The sequence below is a fragment of the Schistocerca serialis genome, chromosome 7 (assembly GCF_023864345.2).
Source record: "Schistocerca serialis cubense isolate TAMUIC-IGC-003099 chromosome 7, iqSchSeri2.2, whole genome shotgun sequence".
Classification (NCBI taxonomy): domain Eukaryota; kingdom Metazoa; phylum Arthropoda; class Insecta; order Orthoptera; family Acrididae; genus Schistocerca; species Schistocerca serialis.
In genome coordinates, this window is record NC_064644.1 from 276,472,831 (window position 1) to 276,492,344 (window position 19,514).

The 19,514-nt window shown below is 45.8% G+C and overlaps 1 protein-coding gene across 1 annotated transcript in view; it reads left to right on the forward strand.

Moving 5' to 3' along the window:
* The first annotated feature begins 1,489 nt into the window (after positions 1-1,489).
* LOC126412309 (uncharacterized) overlaps positions 1,490-19,514 on the forward strand; it is a 123,676-nt gene continuing 105,651 nt past the window's right edge. The window contains exon 1 of the mRNA XM_050081830.1: positions 1,490-1,642. The gene's annotated coding sequence lies outside the window, so the exon portion shown is untranslated. The remainder of the gene's footprint in view (positions 1,643-19,514) is intronic.

Consider the following 19,514-nt stretch of genomic DNA (forward strand, 5'->3'; position numbering starts at 1 on the left):
GCTGGGTAGGGGTTCAGAGAGACATCACAGGCAGGTAAAAGTCAAGGTCGTTCCAGTGTCAGATGATTTGGGGTGGAGAGGTTGGCCATGGCCAAGTGGTTCGACCACCCCCTCCACCGGGGCCCAGGAAGACCTGCGCGTGCCCGCCATACTCGTGAGAGTGTTACAGAAGACAGGTAAGTGAGCAGTGCATCTGTCTCAATGTTCACGCATGGAAGAGAGGTATTTGAATATTTGTACTAATTCTTTTATTTCCAGCTTTCGATTGTGTAAGGAAATGAATGTTCTCGTTTAATTTCGGAAATTTGACCCCCTGTGTTAATGTATCTGGTCGCCAGTTTGTCCGTTATCCTCCTCACATGGTGGATGTACTATGTAAAATATTGGGAGACTTTGATGGTATACATTTGACCAACGCAATTGCGTCTTGCCCGCAGAAATGTGCTTGCAGATTAGTATATAATATACCCGACCTATAAGTTGTAAAATTGTAATATCTGTAAACTGGAACAATTGCTGCAATCGCTGTATAGTCGAGTGATAATGTTTAAAATAAATAGGTTATCAATTGTCATCAATCTTTAACATACCTTAAAAATCACAAAGAAGTCAAGTTAAAGGAATTCATTTAAGATAAAAGATATAGAATGCAGGACACCACACATCAGCCTGTGAGCCCTCAAGTCGCTTGCCTAGTATCGTACAGAAAGGGCACGCTCTCAAGCTCCCCTCCCCAGTTATCGGTTGCGCAATTTTCATTGAGGGCTTGACGACATCAACGTTTAGCTGGCGTCCTTAGGCAAGGAGGTTAGACGGGAAACTTTCAGGTTATGCGCTATTGCTTTTAAACTCTGGTAGAACCATGGGTCAATATATGGCTCCGTAATTTAGCAAAGTAGTAATATGGCAGCGTAGTATGATAGCCAAACAAATCGATAATTGGATCGTGATTATTAAACATCCTAAGGTAACAGAATAGTGCAGTTGGGAGTATGTCCACTGTTTTAACTTACATTTACTGCGCTGAAGATAGCCACACGGTGATCGAAATCTGGATTTACAATAAACATTATTAGCGACTGATTGCGGTACCCTTTGCTAATCTGAATAAAAACAGTTGCTGGGAACAACTTCTTCCCCCCGGAAACAAATCTGATAATCTTATTAACGGGTCTTAATTTTTCTATCGGTCGCAACGCCAGAACTGCCTCCCTGGTGCCTTTACCTTTCCGAAAGCCAAGCAGATCGTCATCTGAACAGATCCTCAGTTTGTTTCCCGTTCTATGGCTGCCGTAAAAACAAGCGTCGTGGGTGAAAAGAGCCGGATGTGCCCTTCACCGGCGCCTCTTCTGCACGTGATGGGCCGGCAGAACGTTTCGTCGCTTCCCCGAACGTGGACGGTGCGCGCTGCTCGCGGCTGCAGGCGTCTCCGGGTCGGCTCCACGGCAGCGGCAGCGGCATCGCCCCCTCCGCAGCGACCACTTTCTCCTCCCGGCACCGGCTACAAAGCGTCGAGCGCCCGCCTGCTGCCCCTAGTGCAGCCACACACTCGACACGACCAGCAGTCGCCGCAGCTGCCGCACGCGCCGTCCACTACACCTCTCTCTGCCCGCAACACTCGCGTCGCACCACACACCTCAAGGTACGTAAAGTCGCGGCTCGCCGCTGTCGCAAATCCGGACAGGTCACGAAGCGCAACTGGCCCGTATTCCTGTAACTCATTGCCGACACACCGAACACAGAGCAAAAATGAATTAGTGTTTGACGACACGCACGTCTACCATGGAGCTTGTTTTTATACAGGGTGAATCCGGACTCCGCACGTAAAGGTCGTTTTACACGATCGAGTTTGTGATCAAAGGCGACTACGTGAAGCGCGTGAGTCTTTCGTGCCTGCGCGTAAAACAGCAGTCGGCCACCTCTCGTCAGTGAGTTCATGACGTCAATGATGTACAGATTGCGCCGAGTGTGGAGTTCTAAATTTACGAGTATACTGCGCACTGAGCATGCGCAGAAACAGGGTACTATGGCGGCGTCAGCTAACAGTCGGAAGTTGGCGTATTCTCGCCGAGCTCACACCTATTCGAGGGCCCACAATCCCGTAAGTGGTCTACTGTGATCAGCAGACAAGGTGAAAGCACCTCGGCGGTCATTGTGGTGGTAAACTTACGCGCCTGTGTATATTACACATCTTCCATTGAGCTAAGTCACAAATACGATGTCTCATTTATGTATGTAGCTAAAAAAAAGCAATTTAATTTGTGGACAAAAGACAGTCACTGTTTACCGTTTATTTTACGTATTACAAGAAGGTCCCCATAACTGTTCGTTCATATTTAAATGAAGTTTACTGCAGTGCCACGAGCGCAAACTGTAGCATGTCGTTATTCAGTTCAAAATGGATCTGAGCACTATGGGACTTAAGGTCATCAGTCCTCTAGAACTTAGAACTACTTAAACCTAACTAACCTAAGGACATCACACACATCCATGCCCGAGGCAGGAGTCGAACCTGTACCGCCAGACTGTAGCGCCTAGAACCGCTCGGCCACTCCGGCCGGCGTCCTTATTTAGTGATCCACATTTCTGAAGAGAAATGTATGTAGCGTCGCAGGATTTTTCGCGTATATAGTAAAATACATTATTACTGTTTCGTGCCTTACGCATTATGCTGGTGAATACTGGTACCTGTTTGTGTGGTGTTATGCAGCCAAGATCACATAATAAATAATTTAATGGACAGGAACTGCGGTTAGGTGGCGCTCGATGGGAATGTGGATTGGCGCCGCGCGGGATTAGCCGAGCGGTCTGAGGCGCTGCAGTCATGGACTGCATGGCTGGTCCCGGCGGAGGTTCGAGTTCTCCCTCGGGCATGGGTATGTGTGTTTGCCCTTAGGATAATTTAGGTTAAGTAGCGTATAAGCTTTGGGACTGTTGACCTTAGCAGTTAAGTCCCATAAGATTTCACACACATTTCAGCATTTGTTTGTGGATTGGCCGTGACGTGTGCCGACTTAGTCTACGTAGTGGCGATAACGCTGTGGTGCACTGGTTAACACACTTGCCTAATAAGCAGATCGCGGGTACGAATCCCGGTCGGGTACGAATTTTCACTCGTCGCCGCGGATTCCACGTAATGTCCCGCTGCAGTTGACAGCGGTGATCCCCTTTAATTTACATATAATGCTTCACTGCTGCGAATCCTGTGAGGTGTCTGTTCTCTCGGACATTTCCCAAAGAACAGACATCACGCATTCATATAAATAGCTATGCTAAGTACTCTCCTACATGCACTTCGTAGCTGTTTGTAATGAATCTGGATGCAGAGCCAACAGTCCTGTTGCCAACATTAAGTACAGCTGGTGACTGGAGCGAGCTTGTTTCGAAACAAAACATACAGCGCATACCATCAACATTTGCACTGTTGAGCAGATATTTTCAATCAATATTAACCGGCCACGATATCACTGCGCTTGACCTCCAGTGGCCGTTACGGAAACACTCGCAGACGCTACAGTAAACAAGTGCAATGGTGACTTAAGAAAGCTCATTGCACTGCGAATGATATTGAGCCAGTGGTGCTGTGTGTTCTCGTGACATATTTAAGTTACCCTGGAAAATTGCAGGAGACAACAGCTCCCTTATACAGTACCGCAATACTCGTATACCGATGTCATTGTACCCGAGCCGGCCGCTGTGACCGAGCTGTTCTAGGTGCTTCAGTCCGGAACCGCGCTGCTGCTAAGGTCGCAGGTTCGAATCTTGCCTCGGGCATGGATGTGTGGATGTCCTTAGGTTAGTTAGGTTTAAGTAGTTCTAAGTCTAGGGGACTGATGACCTAAGATGGTAAATCCCGTAGTGCTTAGAGCAAGCCATTGTACCCGAACCTACCATCTCCACTGGTGCGACGGAATAATGTTTGTCGCTGCTCCTCGGTGTTAGTCTTAATTAATACGATCATTTCACTGTGGTCATTCATCTGTAACTATTTGAATCACTAGAACTGTGTGACAGAAGATATCGCTTTATAGTACCGTGTATTGTCCATTCACAGATGGATCATGGGAAGAATGATTGCTTGTGCGCCTAAGTGCACGATCGTCACTGGATAGATAGTTAGGTGAGCTGCAGAATATACACAGTATCTGTCCTGCAAAGCAGTTCTTGAAGTTTGATAAGCAGATACTGTCTAAACCTTTCTGCCAGTGTGCCAGCTGAGAATTCTCAACGTTTCTATTACACTTTCTCACCAGTCAAACAAGCATGTACCTATAGGCGCAGTTCGTCTTTGTACACGCTTCATGTCCGCCTTTAGTCCGATACGATGTGGGTCCCATACTCTTTAGCATTAGTCAGGAACCAGCCTTCAAAATGTTTACCATGCAGGGTTTTTTGTAGACAAAATGCAGTTTTCCAGTAAGCTACCAGTGAACAGACGGATGATATTTACTTTACCTACAACTGACTCTGCATTGTCGTTCCACCGTACATGACTACACATTATTCCCAAGTATTAGTATGACATAATTAATTATAGTTGTGATTCATGAAGTCCAAGGACTACACACCTTTATGTTTCGTGAAGTGACCAGCTTTCAATTTCTCTAATTTAAGAACTATTTACTGGTATTTAAAACATACTGTTATTATGTCGATATCTAAATTGATATCACTGAAATGTTTGCAGGAAAGTATTTACTTATAGTTTACCTGGCCCACGGAAGGCTTCACATTGCAACGAATACCATCCGCTAAGTCAATATATAACATGGACAGAAACAGTTCTGTTACTCTTTCCAGGAGCACGCCAAATATTACTTTCTGAATTCTAGGGAACTTGGCTGCAGGATAACACGCTGCGCACTGCCATTCAGGGAATTTCGGATCCAGTGGCAAATAAGTTTAAATACTTCAAAAATGGTTCAAATGGCTCTGAGCACTATGGGACTTAACATCTGAGGTATCAGTCCCCTAGAACTTAGAACTACTTAAACCTAACTAACCTACGGACATCACACACATCCATGCCCGAGGCAGGATTCGAACCTGCGACCGTAGCGGAAGCGCGGTTCCAGACTGATGCGCCTAGAACCGCTCGACCACAACGGCCGGCTTAATTCTTCATAGCAGCGTATTCAGTTTTAGATGTCTTACTGAATCAAAAGCTTTTATATAGTGCTGTAAACATTGTATTCACCAACTTCCCTCTAACCACGGAAATGAAGACGTGCGAGGTGCGCGTGAGGGAAGCAATGGGTTTCTTGGTTCGTCTGATAAAGTATGCTTTCCACGTCTCTTCCTAGAAATACAATAAATTGTCAATGCTTCTTTTAGTTACTTGTGCATCTACCCATCGTCCCTGGGGAAAAACGGTGTTCGAATCACATGGAGGCACTCTTCAGTGTGCTTTTGAAACCCACCTATGGCAGTTAAGTGTAACTCGTCAACATTGTCTCTGGTTGCAAAGAAGATTTAAAAGGATCAAGGCCGCACATGTCCGTCCTGTCAGTAGATCGTACTTACAATTATTTATCAGACCCGTGGCGCTCAAAACGCACTGGTAGAGTAATACTGCAAATGTTTTCCGTGAGTAGTTAAATGTGAATGAGATAGCAGTTTCCTTCTCACGGTGGTAATTATCTGGACCTGTATTAAGATACAGTTTCATTTGTTCCTGAGCATTAATTCCTTACCAGAAATAACGCTTACAGTCGATTCACTGTTCGTTATATAAATTGTCTTGTGACAGCCAGAGCGAGAGCACCAGCAGCCGCGAGTACTGTTTGTATAAAGCGTTTTTGTACTTATTTGCTGCGCTTAGCTTTTAAATAGTTTTTCTGGGAAAACCTAGCGTAGTTTTCGCGTCTCGTATTTCAGTGAGTGTTTCTTGATTATCAGAGTAGCTCATCAGAAGATTATCTTGGGAATTTGTCACCGTATAGAGTATTGTAAACATAGTCATGTGTAGGGACTGTGGTTGTTGTGAGCGGACGCAAGGAGAATTGGCCACTCTTCGGGGGCAGGTGGAGGCTTTGTCTGTTAGGCTCATCGAGCTCGAGGCGCATGCGTCGGCTCGTAGTGGCGTTGGGGCAACTGTGGTGAGACCTATGCCTACTTCGGTGGCCTTGGAATCACATGGAACCCCTGATGTCGCTGCGTCTTCCGGCAGTGAGCATCTTACCGGTCAGCCATCACTCCAGGGTGAATGGCGGACAGTGGTGGGCTCGCGCGTGCCTGGCCGAAAGGCGAAGGTGGGATCTGGCCGCGTGGCAGCTGCCTTACCCCTTTCCAACAGGTACGGGGTGCTTCCTAGTGGTGATGACATCGTTTCCGAGCCACCACAGGATGCCTCGCCTGTTGGGCCAGTGGCCGATTCTCCGGCAAGGTCCCGACAGTCACAGAGGGCGGGCCTATTAGTTATAGGGAGCTCCAACGTTAGGCGGGTTATGGAGCCCCTCAGGAAAATAGCGGGTAGGTCGGGGAAGAATGCCAGTGTGCACTCGGTGTGCTTGCCGGGGGGTCTCGTCCGTAATGTGGAGGAGGCCCTTCCGGCAGCTATTGAACGCACTGGGTGTGACCGGCTGCAGATAGTAGCACATGTCGGAACGAATGACGCCTGCCGCTTGGGTTCTGAGGCCATCCTTGGTTCCTTCCGGCGGCTGGCTGATTTGGTGAAGACAACCAGCATCGCACGCGGAGTGCAAGCTGAGCTTAATATCTGCAGCATAGTGCCCAGAGTCGATCGCGGTCCTCTGGTTTGGAGCCGTGTGGAGGGTCTAAACCAGAGGCTCAGACGACTCTGCGACTATAATGGTTGCAAATTCATCGACCTCCGTTATTGGGTGGAGAACTGTAGGGCCCCCCTAGACAGGTCAGGCGTGCACTACACACCGGAAGCAGCTACTAGGGTAGCAGAGTACGTGTGGCGTGCACACGGGGGTTTTTTAGGTTAGAGGGACCCCCCCTTGGGCGAAACGATAAAATACCTGACGGCTTACCAGAGAGGACATTATCATCGTTGATAAAGAACGTCCGTCCTCAGAGACCAAAAACAGGAAAAGTTAACGTAATATTGGTAAACTGCAGGAGTATCCAGGGCAAGGTTCCTGAATTAGTATCTCTTATTGAAGGAAATAGTGCGCATATAGTATTAGGAACGGAAAGTTGGTTAAAACCGGAAGTGAACAGTAACGAAATCCTAGACACAGAATGGAATATATACCGCAAGGATAGGATAAACGCCAATGGTGGAGGAGTATTTATAGCAGTAAAGAATTCAATAATATCCAGTGAAGTTATTAGCGAATGCGAATGTGAAATAATCTGGGTTAAGTTAAGTATCAAAGGTGGGTCAGATATGATAGTCGGATGCTTCTATAGACCACCTGCATCAGCAACCGTAGTAGTTGAGCGCCTCAGAGAGAACCTGCAGAACGTCGTGAAGAAGTTTCGTGATCATACTATTGTAATAGGGGGAGACTTCAATCTACCAGGTATAGAATGGGATAGTCACACAATCAGAACTGGAGCCAGGGACAGAGACTCTTGTGACATTATCCTGACTGCCTTGTCCGAGAATTACTTCGAGCAGATAGTTAGAGAACCAACTCGTGAAGCTAACGTTTTAGACCTCATAGCAACAAATAGACCGGAACTTTTCGACTCCGTGAATGTAGAAGAGGGTATCAGTGATCATAAGTCAGTGGTTGCATCAATGACTACAAGTGTAATAAGAAATGCCAAGAAAGGAAGGAAAATATATTTGCTTAACAAGAGTGATAGGGCACAAATCGCAGAATATCTGAGTGACCACCATCAAACGTTCATTTCTGAGGAAGAGGATGTGGAACAAAAATGGAAAAAATTCAGAAACATCGTCCAGTACGCCTTAGATAAGTTCGTACCGACTAAGGTCCAAAGCGAGGGGAAAGATCCACCGTGGTATAACAATCATGTACGAAAGGTACTACGGAAACAAAGAAAGCTTCATCATAGGTTTAAGAGTAGTCGAATCATAGCTGATAAGGAAAAGCTGAACGAAGCGAAAAAGAGCGTAAAGAGAGCAATGAGAGAAGCATTCAACGAATTCGAACATAAAACATTGGCAAACAATCTAAACAAGAACCCTAAAAAGTTTTGGTCATATGTAAAATCGGTAAACGGATCTAAATCCCCTATTCAGTCACTCGTTGACCACGATGGCACCGAAACAGAGGACGACCGAAGAAAGGCAGAAATACTGAATTCAGTGTTCCGAAACTGTTTCACTGCGGAAAATCGTAACACGGTCCCTGACTTCAGTCGTCGTACGGACGCCAAAATGGAAAATATTGAAATAAACGATATCGGAATTGAAAAACAACTGCTATCACTTAGTAGCGGAAAAGCATCCGGACCAGACGAGATACCCTTAAGATTCTACAGTGATTATGCTAAAGAACTTGCCCCCTTTCTATCAGCAATTTATCGTAGATCGCTGGAAGAACGTAAAGTACCTAGCGACTTGAAGAAAGCGCAGGTCGTTCCCATTTTCAAGAAGGGTCATAAATCAGATGCGAATAATTATAGGCCTATTTCGCTTACGTCAATCTGTTGTAGAATAATGGAACATGTTTTGTGTTCTCGTATTATGACGTTCTTAGATAATACAAATCTCCTTCATCATAACCAACATGGATTCCGCAAACAGAGATCATGTGAAACTCAGCTCGCCCTATTTGCCCAAGAAATTCACAGTGCCGTAGACACTGGCGAGCAGATTGATGCCGTATTCCTGGACTTCAGGAAGGCATTTGATACGGTTCCGCACTTACGTTTAGTGAAAAAAATACGAGCTTACGGAATATCGGACCAGGTTTGTGATTGGATTCAGGATTTCCTAGAAGAAAGAACACAACATGTCATTCTTAACGGTTCAAAATCTGCAGATGTAGAGGTAATTTCGGGAGTACCGCAGGGAAGCGTGATAGGACCTTTATTGTTTACAATATACATAAATGACTTAGTTGACAACATCGGTAGCTCCGTGAGGCTATTTGCAGATGACACGGTTGTCTACAAGAAAGTCGCAACATCAGAAGACTCGTACGTACTCCAGGAGGACCTGCAGAGGATTAATGCATGGTGCGACAGCTGGCAGCTTTCCCTAAACGTAGATAAATGTAATATAATGCGCATACATAGGGGCAGAAATCCATTCCAGTACGATTATGCCATAGGTGGTAAATCATTGGAAGCGGTAACGACCGTAAAATACTTAGGAGTTACTATCCGGAGCGATCTGAAGTGGAATGATCACATAAAACAAATAGTGGGAAAAGCAGGCGCCAGGTTGAGATTCATAGGAAGAATTCTAAGAAAATGTGACTCATCGACGAAAGAAGTAGCTTACAAAACGCTTGTTCGTCCGATTCTTGAGTATTGCTCATCAGTATGGGACCCTTACCAGGTTGGATTAATAGAAGAGATAGACATGATCCAGCGAAAAGCAGCGCGATTCGTCATGGGGACATTTAGTCAGCGCGAGAGCGTTACGGAGATGCTGAACAAGCTCCAGTGGCGGACACTTCAAGAAAGGCGTTACGCAATACGAAGAGGTTTATTATCGAAATTACGAGAGAGCACATTCCGGGAAGAGATGGGCAACATATTACTACCGCCCACATATATCTCGCGTAATGATCACAACGAAAAGATCCGAGAAATTAGAGCAAATACGGAGACTTACAAGCAGTCGTTCTTCCCACGCACAATTCGTGAATGGAACAGGGAAGGGGGGATCAGATAGTGGTACAATAAGTACCCTCCGCCACACACCGTAAGGTGGCTCGCGGAGTATAGATGTAGAAACGTGGGGTACAATTTTTGTTTACGAAACATCAGTTATTCGTAACAAAAAATCCAAATACACTTCTTTTTGAACCTATACACATCTATATCTTCCTATACAAAAACCTTGATCTTTGGATTGCTATGTGAAAGTTCTTATTTCACCCTGCGCTCTATTTCATAGCATCCATCATTCAAGGAGTGCGCCATCTACTACAACCACAATGCTAACGCCGCTACATATTGAAAGACAAACATACATTCGCACTCATTCCCTCTGTGTGGCTAATAAGTTGGGGATGGGAAAATGCGAAGAAAAAAACAAATCATGTAACAGCTATCAGTATGACCTACACGCTCTTGGAATATTTAAAGTGTGTTACGTGATGTACAAGATCTTCGATATAACTTCAAGCACAAGAGGCTGTTCATCAATGTTGTGATGTTCTTAAACTGATTAAGCAAACAAGTGATCGTCACGTAGCTCACTTTCGAAATTTCACTGTCTTTTCTGTTAATTCAACTCTTATGGTCTTAAACTAGAGAGCAATACTCACGATTCGTTTGGATGAGAATTGTGCAAGCTACCTTCTGCGTGCGTTCTTGCAGTCAGCTTCATTCTTCCCTCTGCCTTCCCGACTAATCGATCTACGTGGGCCGACCGGAGTGGCCGAGCGGTTCTAGGCGCTTCAGCCCAAAACCGCGCGACCGCTGCAGACGCAGGTTCGAATCCTGCCTCGGGCATGGATGTGTGTGATGTCCTTAGGTTAGTTAGGTTTAAGTAGTTCTAAGTTCTATGGGACTGATGACCTCAGATGTTAAGTCCCATAGTGCTCAGAGCCATTTGATCTACGTGGACGTCCACTCCTGATGAATAGCCAAAAACACTTGACATTTGTGACTGATACCAGTTACTGGTAGGTCACGAGATAATCAAACAATATGGCCTTGTTTTTCTATTACACGATCACGTTACGTCTACATTATTGAGACTTCCAGCTGCCAGTCTTTATACAAAGCGCTGATCGTTTGCAAATCTTCCTTCACCATCCTCCATTTTTCTGTCGCTTAAGCATTCCCATACAGAAAAACAATTTGATCATTACACGCATTACGTGACCAATTTCTGATTTCGAAAGGGTTGCTTTATTTGTTTCAAGATTTTTGCTCTCTACGGTTGTGTTTCAATACCATCGAGAAATATGTTGTACAGACAAGGAGGAAGACCAGCGGCAATTCCTCCGTCACACGGCTGTTACGTCACTGATTATTGTCAAGGAGGCACTTCATTATTCATTTCAGATGATTTGTTGAAGCATACAACGAAAAAATTGTTCAGGGAGACCAGAGAGCCAGGCAGCAGCAACCGGCCGAGACACGAGCAGCAACAGGGGATTAATCGATTTTGTGACATTTAACGAGTTCCTGACAAGAAGTGAAATATATAATTTCATATGTGTGCTTTGTTAGTTTAGTATCTTCAATTTCTGCATGTTAATTTAATATGAAATAGACACAGGTCTTACGCTTACGTTTATGTCGGAAACTAAACCGGAGCGAACTATTTAGTCTCACCTAAGTGCTTTGGTAATTCAGTTTTTATTAGACACAGTTATCGCATTTTCGTCGGTGTCTACAGTAAAGTTCCGTAGCGCGTGTCGATAGTCCTTTGTCTGTGTAGCCTAGCTTTCCACGGTCTTTAGTGTGGATAGCGACTGTGATTGCTGTTTGCTGATGGAAACCGAGTTGGTGACTCTTTGCTCTCAGCTCCAGATGTGATGGCTTCAGTTACACAGTTTGAGGCTGCAGGGGATGGGTATCACTTTTGTAGGCCGGCCGCGGGGTCCAACGAACATCCAGCATGACTCACGAGTCCGTCGATGAGTCCGCATCAGTCTGGGCAGCCCAGATGAGCCTTCCACTGAGGTTGATCCCTCACCCGTGGTCGAGTGAGACGTTGCCTCAGGGCATGACAGGGGCCGAAAGCAAGGCGTCGCTGGTTAGTCTGACAAAGAGGTTCCAGGTACTGTCTATGGCTCATATTGTCCCTGAGCCAGACGCAGTCACTTGTCCTGTTGCAGAGGAAACCTTTCAGCCTGCAAGATCTGGGCAATCACAGAGGGTGGGATTATTGGTAGTTCGAGCTCCAATTTTATGAGCGTTATGGGGCTCTTAAGTATATGGCTGCCAAGTACAGGAAGAAAGACAACGTGCACTCTTTGTACATACTGGGTGGAGTCATTCCAGACGTGGAACGGGTCCTTCCAGATGCCATGAAGAGCACAGGATGCAGCCAACTGCAGGTGGTGGCTCACGTCGGTACGAATGATGTGTGTCGCTTTGAATCGGAAGAGATTCTCTCTGGTTTCGAGCGGTTATCAGAAGTGGTAAAGACTGACAGTCTTGCTTGTGAGATGAAGCCTGAGCTCGCTATTTGCAGCATAGTCGACAGGACCGATTGTGAACCCCTGGTACTGAGCCGAGTGAGGGGTCTGAATCAAAGGCTCAGACGTTCTGCGACCGTGTAGGCTGAAAATTCCTCGACCTACACCTTAGGGTGGTGGGGTTACGGGTTCCACTAAATAGGTCAGCAAGGACTGTGTAGCGTGGAGTGGATGATTTTTTATGTTAGATGGTCTCGGGGAAACACAAAAAGGGCTTCAGTCCCGAAGCATGCAGGTCTAACACAGGAAGAACGTAGATCTAGTAACCATCGATATAACAGTTGTAAATTGTCATAGCTGTGTGCGGAAAGCACGAGACCTTCAAGCGCTAATAGAAAGCGTTGATGCTCAAATCTTGTAGGCAATGAAAGCTGGCTAAAGCCGGAGATAAGTTCAGCCGAAATTTTTGCGAAGGCCCGAACGGTGTTAAGAAAGGATGGGCTAAACAAAGTTAATCGTTGCGTGTTTGTTGCTGATCTAACAGCGAAATCATTCAGGATCACCTCACTGGTTGCTACGTCTTTCCGCAACGTCGTACTGGTAAAATGTATCTGCAGTTTCTCAGACACAATTTGCTTCATGTACCTGATGACGTACCTCTAGAGTCATCCAACGATTGTCGTCTATGCACGATGGCACTGCATCTCACCATCTCATTTTACATGGATGGTTCACCAGTACTCGATAATCAGTTTCCGAAGAGGTGGATTGGTCGAGGGGGATCCATTGCACGGTCGGCCCAAACGTCACATTCGAATCCAATTGATTTCTTTTTTTAATCCTTGGTGTACTGAACTCCCGCAGCCATTGTCGATGTTCTGGAGGAACGTATCCCAAATGGACTTCACCAAATACGGAACATACCCGGAGTTTTCCACAACATACGCTAAAGTATGAAACACAGGTTCAAGGTATGCATGGAATGGGGAGGTGATCACTTCAAGCAATTTCTGTCTGGCAAATGTATCATTTTTGTGCCACGAATAATAAATCCTTTCAGATCTCCGTAACGGAGGAGAAGAGTTTGAACATTACCGCAGACTACTGTAGACTATCATAAATAAATGTAGACAGAGTTAAGTTCAAAAATATATCAAGACAATCCATCGTTAACAGGATAACGTTTTCTCCTAAACTTGATGAGACCGCTGCCTCTGGAGGAGTCATACCCCGAATTTTGTCAGACAATGAGCGAGCCAGCAACATCTACGAAAAATCAAGATGTCTATACTTGCTGTCCGCTAATCTCTGCCACAGTAAACTTAGATACATCCTGCTTAAGACATTATACATCTATACGTCAGTAGATGGTGAAAGATATGTCAAAAAAGTTTTTTATCTTCGTAATTACTAAACTGAGGAAACGGGGTTATTAGACTACGTAATGAAGGATTTTCGTGCCTACGGTTACATGAAGTTTTTGTAATGTTTTGATCTCAAGAATAAATCCCTGAGGTTTATCACATTTTCTTATGAGTCATCAGTCTTCTGGATCGTTTGATGCAGCTCGTCATGAAGTTTACAGATCGTTTATTGTAAAATGAAAACATTCACGGCTAGAAATGTCACAATTAATAAAATGTTACGGGCTGTTATGCCGTTGTCGAATGGATTTCACCATAAAACCCCTCGATTCGTCCCCATCTGCGGAGGAAATTTTCAAGGGGAATCGTAACTTTCTTGGATGTCGGGTTCACACCCTAGTTCGCTACTGAGTACATTGCTATTCCAGCTTTTTCCATTGTAGTAATCTATACACACACACGGAAGATAAAAGATCACCAAAAATCGGAAACCACTGAAAAAACTGAAACTATAGGATTCCGTGTAGTTGTGCGGAGGTGTACGTGGGTACCGCAAGAAGAACTATAAAAAAAAACGACTAGAAGAACACAAGGAGAAGAGGAGAGATTGACGGGTGAGCTGTTACGGAATATGCTTTGCAGCCAGGAGACCACCACATTCATTTTGATAGGACTCAAGTACTGGCAATCATAAGCGGATATCATGAAAGACTATGCGGGGAGATCATAGAGATTGTAAAATACACCAGGAATTTCAGTAGGAAAGAGGAGGGCGTGAAATTGAATGACATTCGGAAAGATGTCTACCAATCTTCCACCACGGGATGATAGCAGCAGCGGACGACGGCAGTCCACAACAGCCAAAGGCGCTCACAAATTCAAAACATGTGGAGTCCCGCCAGAATTTTGCTGTAGTCTGTAGCGAGCCAGGGTGTGAATCGGACAGTCAGAAAAGCTACGATAACCCTTGTCCCCCACAGATGGGGACGAAACGTCGGTGAGATCCATTCGACCGGACAGTGAATCGGACAGTCAGAAAAGCTACGACCACCCTTGAAAATGCCACCCACGGATGGGGACGAAACGTCGGTGAGATCCATTCGACGGACAGTGAATCGGACAGTCAGAAAAGCTACGACCACCCTTGAAAATGCCACCCACGGATGGGGACGAAACGTCGGTGAGATCCATTCGACGGACAGTGAATCGGACTGTCAGAAAAGCTACGATCACCCTCGAAAATGCCACCCACAGATGGGGACGAAAAGTCGGTGAGATCCATTCGACCGGTCAGTGAATCGGACAGTTAGAAAAGCTACGATCACCCTTTGAAATGCCCACCCACAGATGGGGACGAAACGTCGGTGAGATCCATTCGACCGCGGCATAATAGCCCGGAACATTTGATTAATTGTGAGATCGTTTACTGTCAAAAAAGGTATCCTGTACTGTGGCAGAAACCATGGAAATGACTCTCCCCCAAACGAAGGAAAGAAATTTTATATTGAGAATGGCGAAGGATAGTCAGGACGAGTGTGGTTTAGTGAAACGATGGAGGCGTCTCTGGCTAATTAAGGCAGTCTGCAGACGGAGGCGTGCGAGCACGTGGCGCGGAGTTTTTGGCCGGCGCCCTGCGAGCTGCAGGCACGGATAGGGTGTGTGTTTCGGCCCGGCCCCACCCCAGCGCCGAGGTGACTGCGTGCGGCGCGGCGCGCCGGCCGCAAACTTCTCCGTTAATGGTGCTGCGTTCCTGGACGGGATGGCGGGCTTCATTAAAAGCGTTTGAAAGTTGCCCGCGTCCGCCGCTAGTTCGCAAAAGAAGGGCTAATGTTCTTAGACCAACAACAACAACAACAACAACAACAACAGTGGCTACGGCTAAGACACGGAAAGAGCAGGGGGGGGGGGGGGGGGGGGGGAATACCGACGGCAGTGCAGCCAACTTCCTCTGCGCTCACCTTCAGGTCCACCTTTTTCGTTTCTCTTTTTGCTCTTTGCCTCGCTCTGCAGTACCAAAAGAGCGAACAAAATACCGCGGAGCCAGTGCCATTTTTCACATCGGGGACTGTACTTCGCGCTGTGGCAATTCAAGGCGGAGTTATGTTTTATAGCGTTTCTGCAGATGACACATCGTTCTATCTACTGTCTCGATTATCTGAGAGAGATTTCTAACTTGGACAGATTGGGTGAACTGCCCAAGAGGAACACTGTGACCGTTTAAAAACGAAATTGTTTATTGTATTTCTCAACTGAGGGTGGCACAGCAGCATAATGTGTTTCGACTTCTTAATGACTTATCATCACATGATTCGAACGCGTTGCATAGTAACATCATAACTGTTTCGTTGACATAGTATCACGACCGATTTCGACTTCATCGCTAACTCACATTCAAATGTTTTGAATCCGTTATACAGTAACTCACCAATTGCTCAGGTGGCAGGTTACCATGTAAAGGATGCCCGCCCGGTTGGCCGTGCGGTCTAACGCACGGCTTTCCGGGCGGGAAGGAGCGCCCGGCCCGGTGAACCGGCCAGTCTGTGGATAGTTTTTAGGTGGTTTTCCATCTGCCTCGGCGAATGCGGGCTGTTTCCCCTTATTCCGCCTCAGTTACCCTACGTCGGCTGCGCAAACAAGTTCTCCACGTACGCGTACACCACCATTATTCTACCACGCAAACATAGGGGCTACAATCGTTCCCTGTGGGGCCCACCGGGGGCCGAACCGCACAATAACCCTGGGTTCGGTGTGGGGCGGCGGAGGGGTACAGTGGACTGCGATAGTCGTCGTGGGGTTGTGGACCACTGCGGCTGAGGCGGGGACGGAGCCTCTCCGTCGTTTCTAGGTCCCCGGTTAACATACAATACAATACAATGTAAAAGATTCGAAACATATGACGCTAAAGTACTGAGAAGTCGAAACACGTTATGGCACTATTTGTCTGACTTTAGGCCTAAGAAATACATAAAAGAATTCAGAGATCTCCAGCTCTGGAAAAGTTATCAAACTTCGTTGTTTACAACACTTTCGGCTATTATAAGATCAAGTTCATATTGTTTTCATTTCTCATTTCTTAATTGTTCTAACATTGAATACAGGTCTGAAACGCATTTCCATCCGTGTGACGGCAGTTATGACGATCAGCCAGAACACGTTACCTCTCATTCCCACGACTACAGTCGAGACGGCATAAGAAACTCCCTGACAGCTCTCAGCGTTGTTGCCAGCTTCCAAAGGCTGCAGGAGAAAACAGTAGCCGTCTACAGAGGCGTAACAACACAAAAGTTGCCATAGAGACGTTTACAAAATCGCGGTATGTTATTGGTTGAGGTATAACCGCGAAGCTGCCACACTCAACCCCCTGCAACTGTCAGGGATCAAGTTACAAAGACTCAATTATAGAGTCTGACTGTGAATAAGCCGTTACCAGTCAGCAGCATGTGCCGTTTAATTCGAATAAAATTCAGTTGTAACTCTATAATTTCAAACGGCCAACGAACTCGTGTTTTTGATGGGGAAAATTCCCATACACATATCAACCAAGGGTATTTTGGAAGGAAGGTTAATGAAAAAGAGGTAATCTCGGAGAGGGGAAACATGGGAGGGGAATTGCCCATATTCTTTCTGAAGGATCCATCTCTCCATTTGCCGTCCTTTCGACTGATTGTGCAACGTATTGCTACTACGCCACCTCTGTCAGCGGTACAAAGCCGACAGATCCTCATAGCACACTTTGTCTAAGACACTGTTCGTTGATGGCTTAGCTGGCAAACTTTTGATCAAAACTGCAGGAATTTGATCGACAGCTTACCCAGTAAACCAAAAAATTAAAAAAAAAAACAATTTCAAGTATCGGCAAGCTACAGAAACACTTTCCAATATTTAGGTAGAAAACATTAAACGATAAATAAAACCTGGGCAAGGAATTTATCTATCTAATGCACGGATCAAAGAAATTGAAAAAATGATTGAACTATGAATATTTAATACTAGGAATGGTATAAAAGCGGAAAAAAGGTGGATTGCGACTCTCATTGTCGAACACACAGCATATCAGTTGCCTAGACTTAAATGCTGCCAGCGGCCGGAGAATGAATATTCGGCCTTTTACACAAATACAGAATAAACGTATCTAATAGGCCTTAGTACTGTTCCGACTAGACGAGAGCTGCCTACAAGGCAGTAGGAGCAGTGATCTGTGATCGTGAGAAATGTGATCAGCATGCCGCCAATGCCTCCAGCCGTTATTCCCAGTTTACATGAATGTTGATGAGACAGCTGCTTTTCTGTTCAAGCAGCCCCTCATTTAGCCTCACGAGGCTGAGTGCACTTCGTTCCGGATGCCCCTGCCCCAGAAAGTCGAGGTGGTAACAAGAATCGATGACGAGTCCCTCCACATCGAAGGCAGCGTTGCTAACCAATCGTCCACGGAGGTGGTCTAAATACAGAATAAATATTCAAGAAAATATCAAACTGCCATCATCCCGAGATTACTTTGAAGACCATAGTGATTAACTACGACAGCTCCTATAGTCCTTCCTCCGACGTTGGAACTGATTTACCCAAGGGGTCACAGGCGGAATTAAGGTTTAGCATGGGCCCCGAACACTGCGAAAACCGGCGTCTTTAACATTACTGTTAGAAAGTGACAACTTTCCTAGGACTGATCCGGAATCTAACTCCAGAGCTTGGGATCCACAGTCTATCACTTTACCACTGAGCCATTGCATAGAATGTTTCAAAATTTCACCTACAAATTTCGAGGCTGTGGGAAAGTGCGTTGAGCAACAATATGAGGATGGGAACCCATGTCCGGAAACGTCATCCAACGACGGTACAGTGCGAGGTGCCGAGGTGGAGAAGAGTTTGTACCTCTTTAATTCAGACGAATTTCACATGAGAACAAGACATGCACTTGCCCTCCTCCTTATCTACCAGCTAATTAATTATGCACACAACGGTAACGGAAGAAAATGATGGTGGACCCTGCTAGGTGGTAAAGTAAGGAGGAGTGCACACTCACAATAATTTATTAAAAATCGTAATCTACTCAGAAAAAAGAGAACTTTATCATAATAAACAACAGGAAATGGGATTCTGCATATATCTACGAAATGATATGCGGATTAAATATTACAATCAGATTTATTATACATCAGAACATAAATGCACATGATTATCGACACAAACAGTAGGTTAAAGGATAGGGTATACTGAAATATTATGGGAATAAGACGATAATGACTGGAGGTCCTAATGAATCAAATATTAATCTCCCGACTATATAGCAGTATCACAATTAGTAGTGAGAGCTCAAATGAGATCACATGGAAAAACAAGCAAGGTGGACTTGTAGCAAAGCGAGCACGAATGCTGCTGAGGGATTCAGTATAAAATTGATAAGGTCCTACAATGCCGGAGCCGCAAAATACTGTACCAGTACTGAAATCTGCAGCACGTCTTCGGCAGGCATCGTCCTGATGATGTAGGCGCCGACTTCTGCCGTGCAGCAACTCTGTGTCAACCCCTGGCCGCGAAGGCTGTCCGAGAATGCTAAGTTCTTCCGAAAACGAGTGACGAAGTCTCAAGACCGTCCGACTCCGAGGAAGATCAGATCCCGAATTCCACGTCTGCGCAACGCAAGAACGAAGCCAACATTGCTCTACTCCCTACTCTCCTCGAAAACCGCGAATCAGCATTCAGTTCTGATTCCAAAGTTCTCCCACACTGTTTCAGAGCATCATTCGCGCCAATAGCGACCGTTCCCTCCAAGTTTGAGCAGGGCTTTATGACGTCAACTAGCCTCAGTTTAAGTTCACCAATCATGCCTGCTATTCAGCTGAGGGCACTGAACTTGCCGTTTGACCGGCTACGAAAACAACCTGCCTAGACCACCGGCCATTGGGCGCCAGACAGTCGCACCCAGCAGGGCACAGTC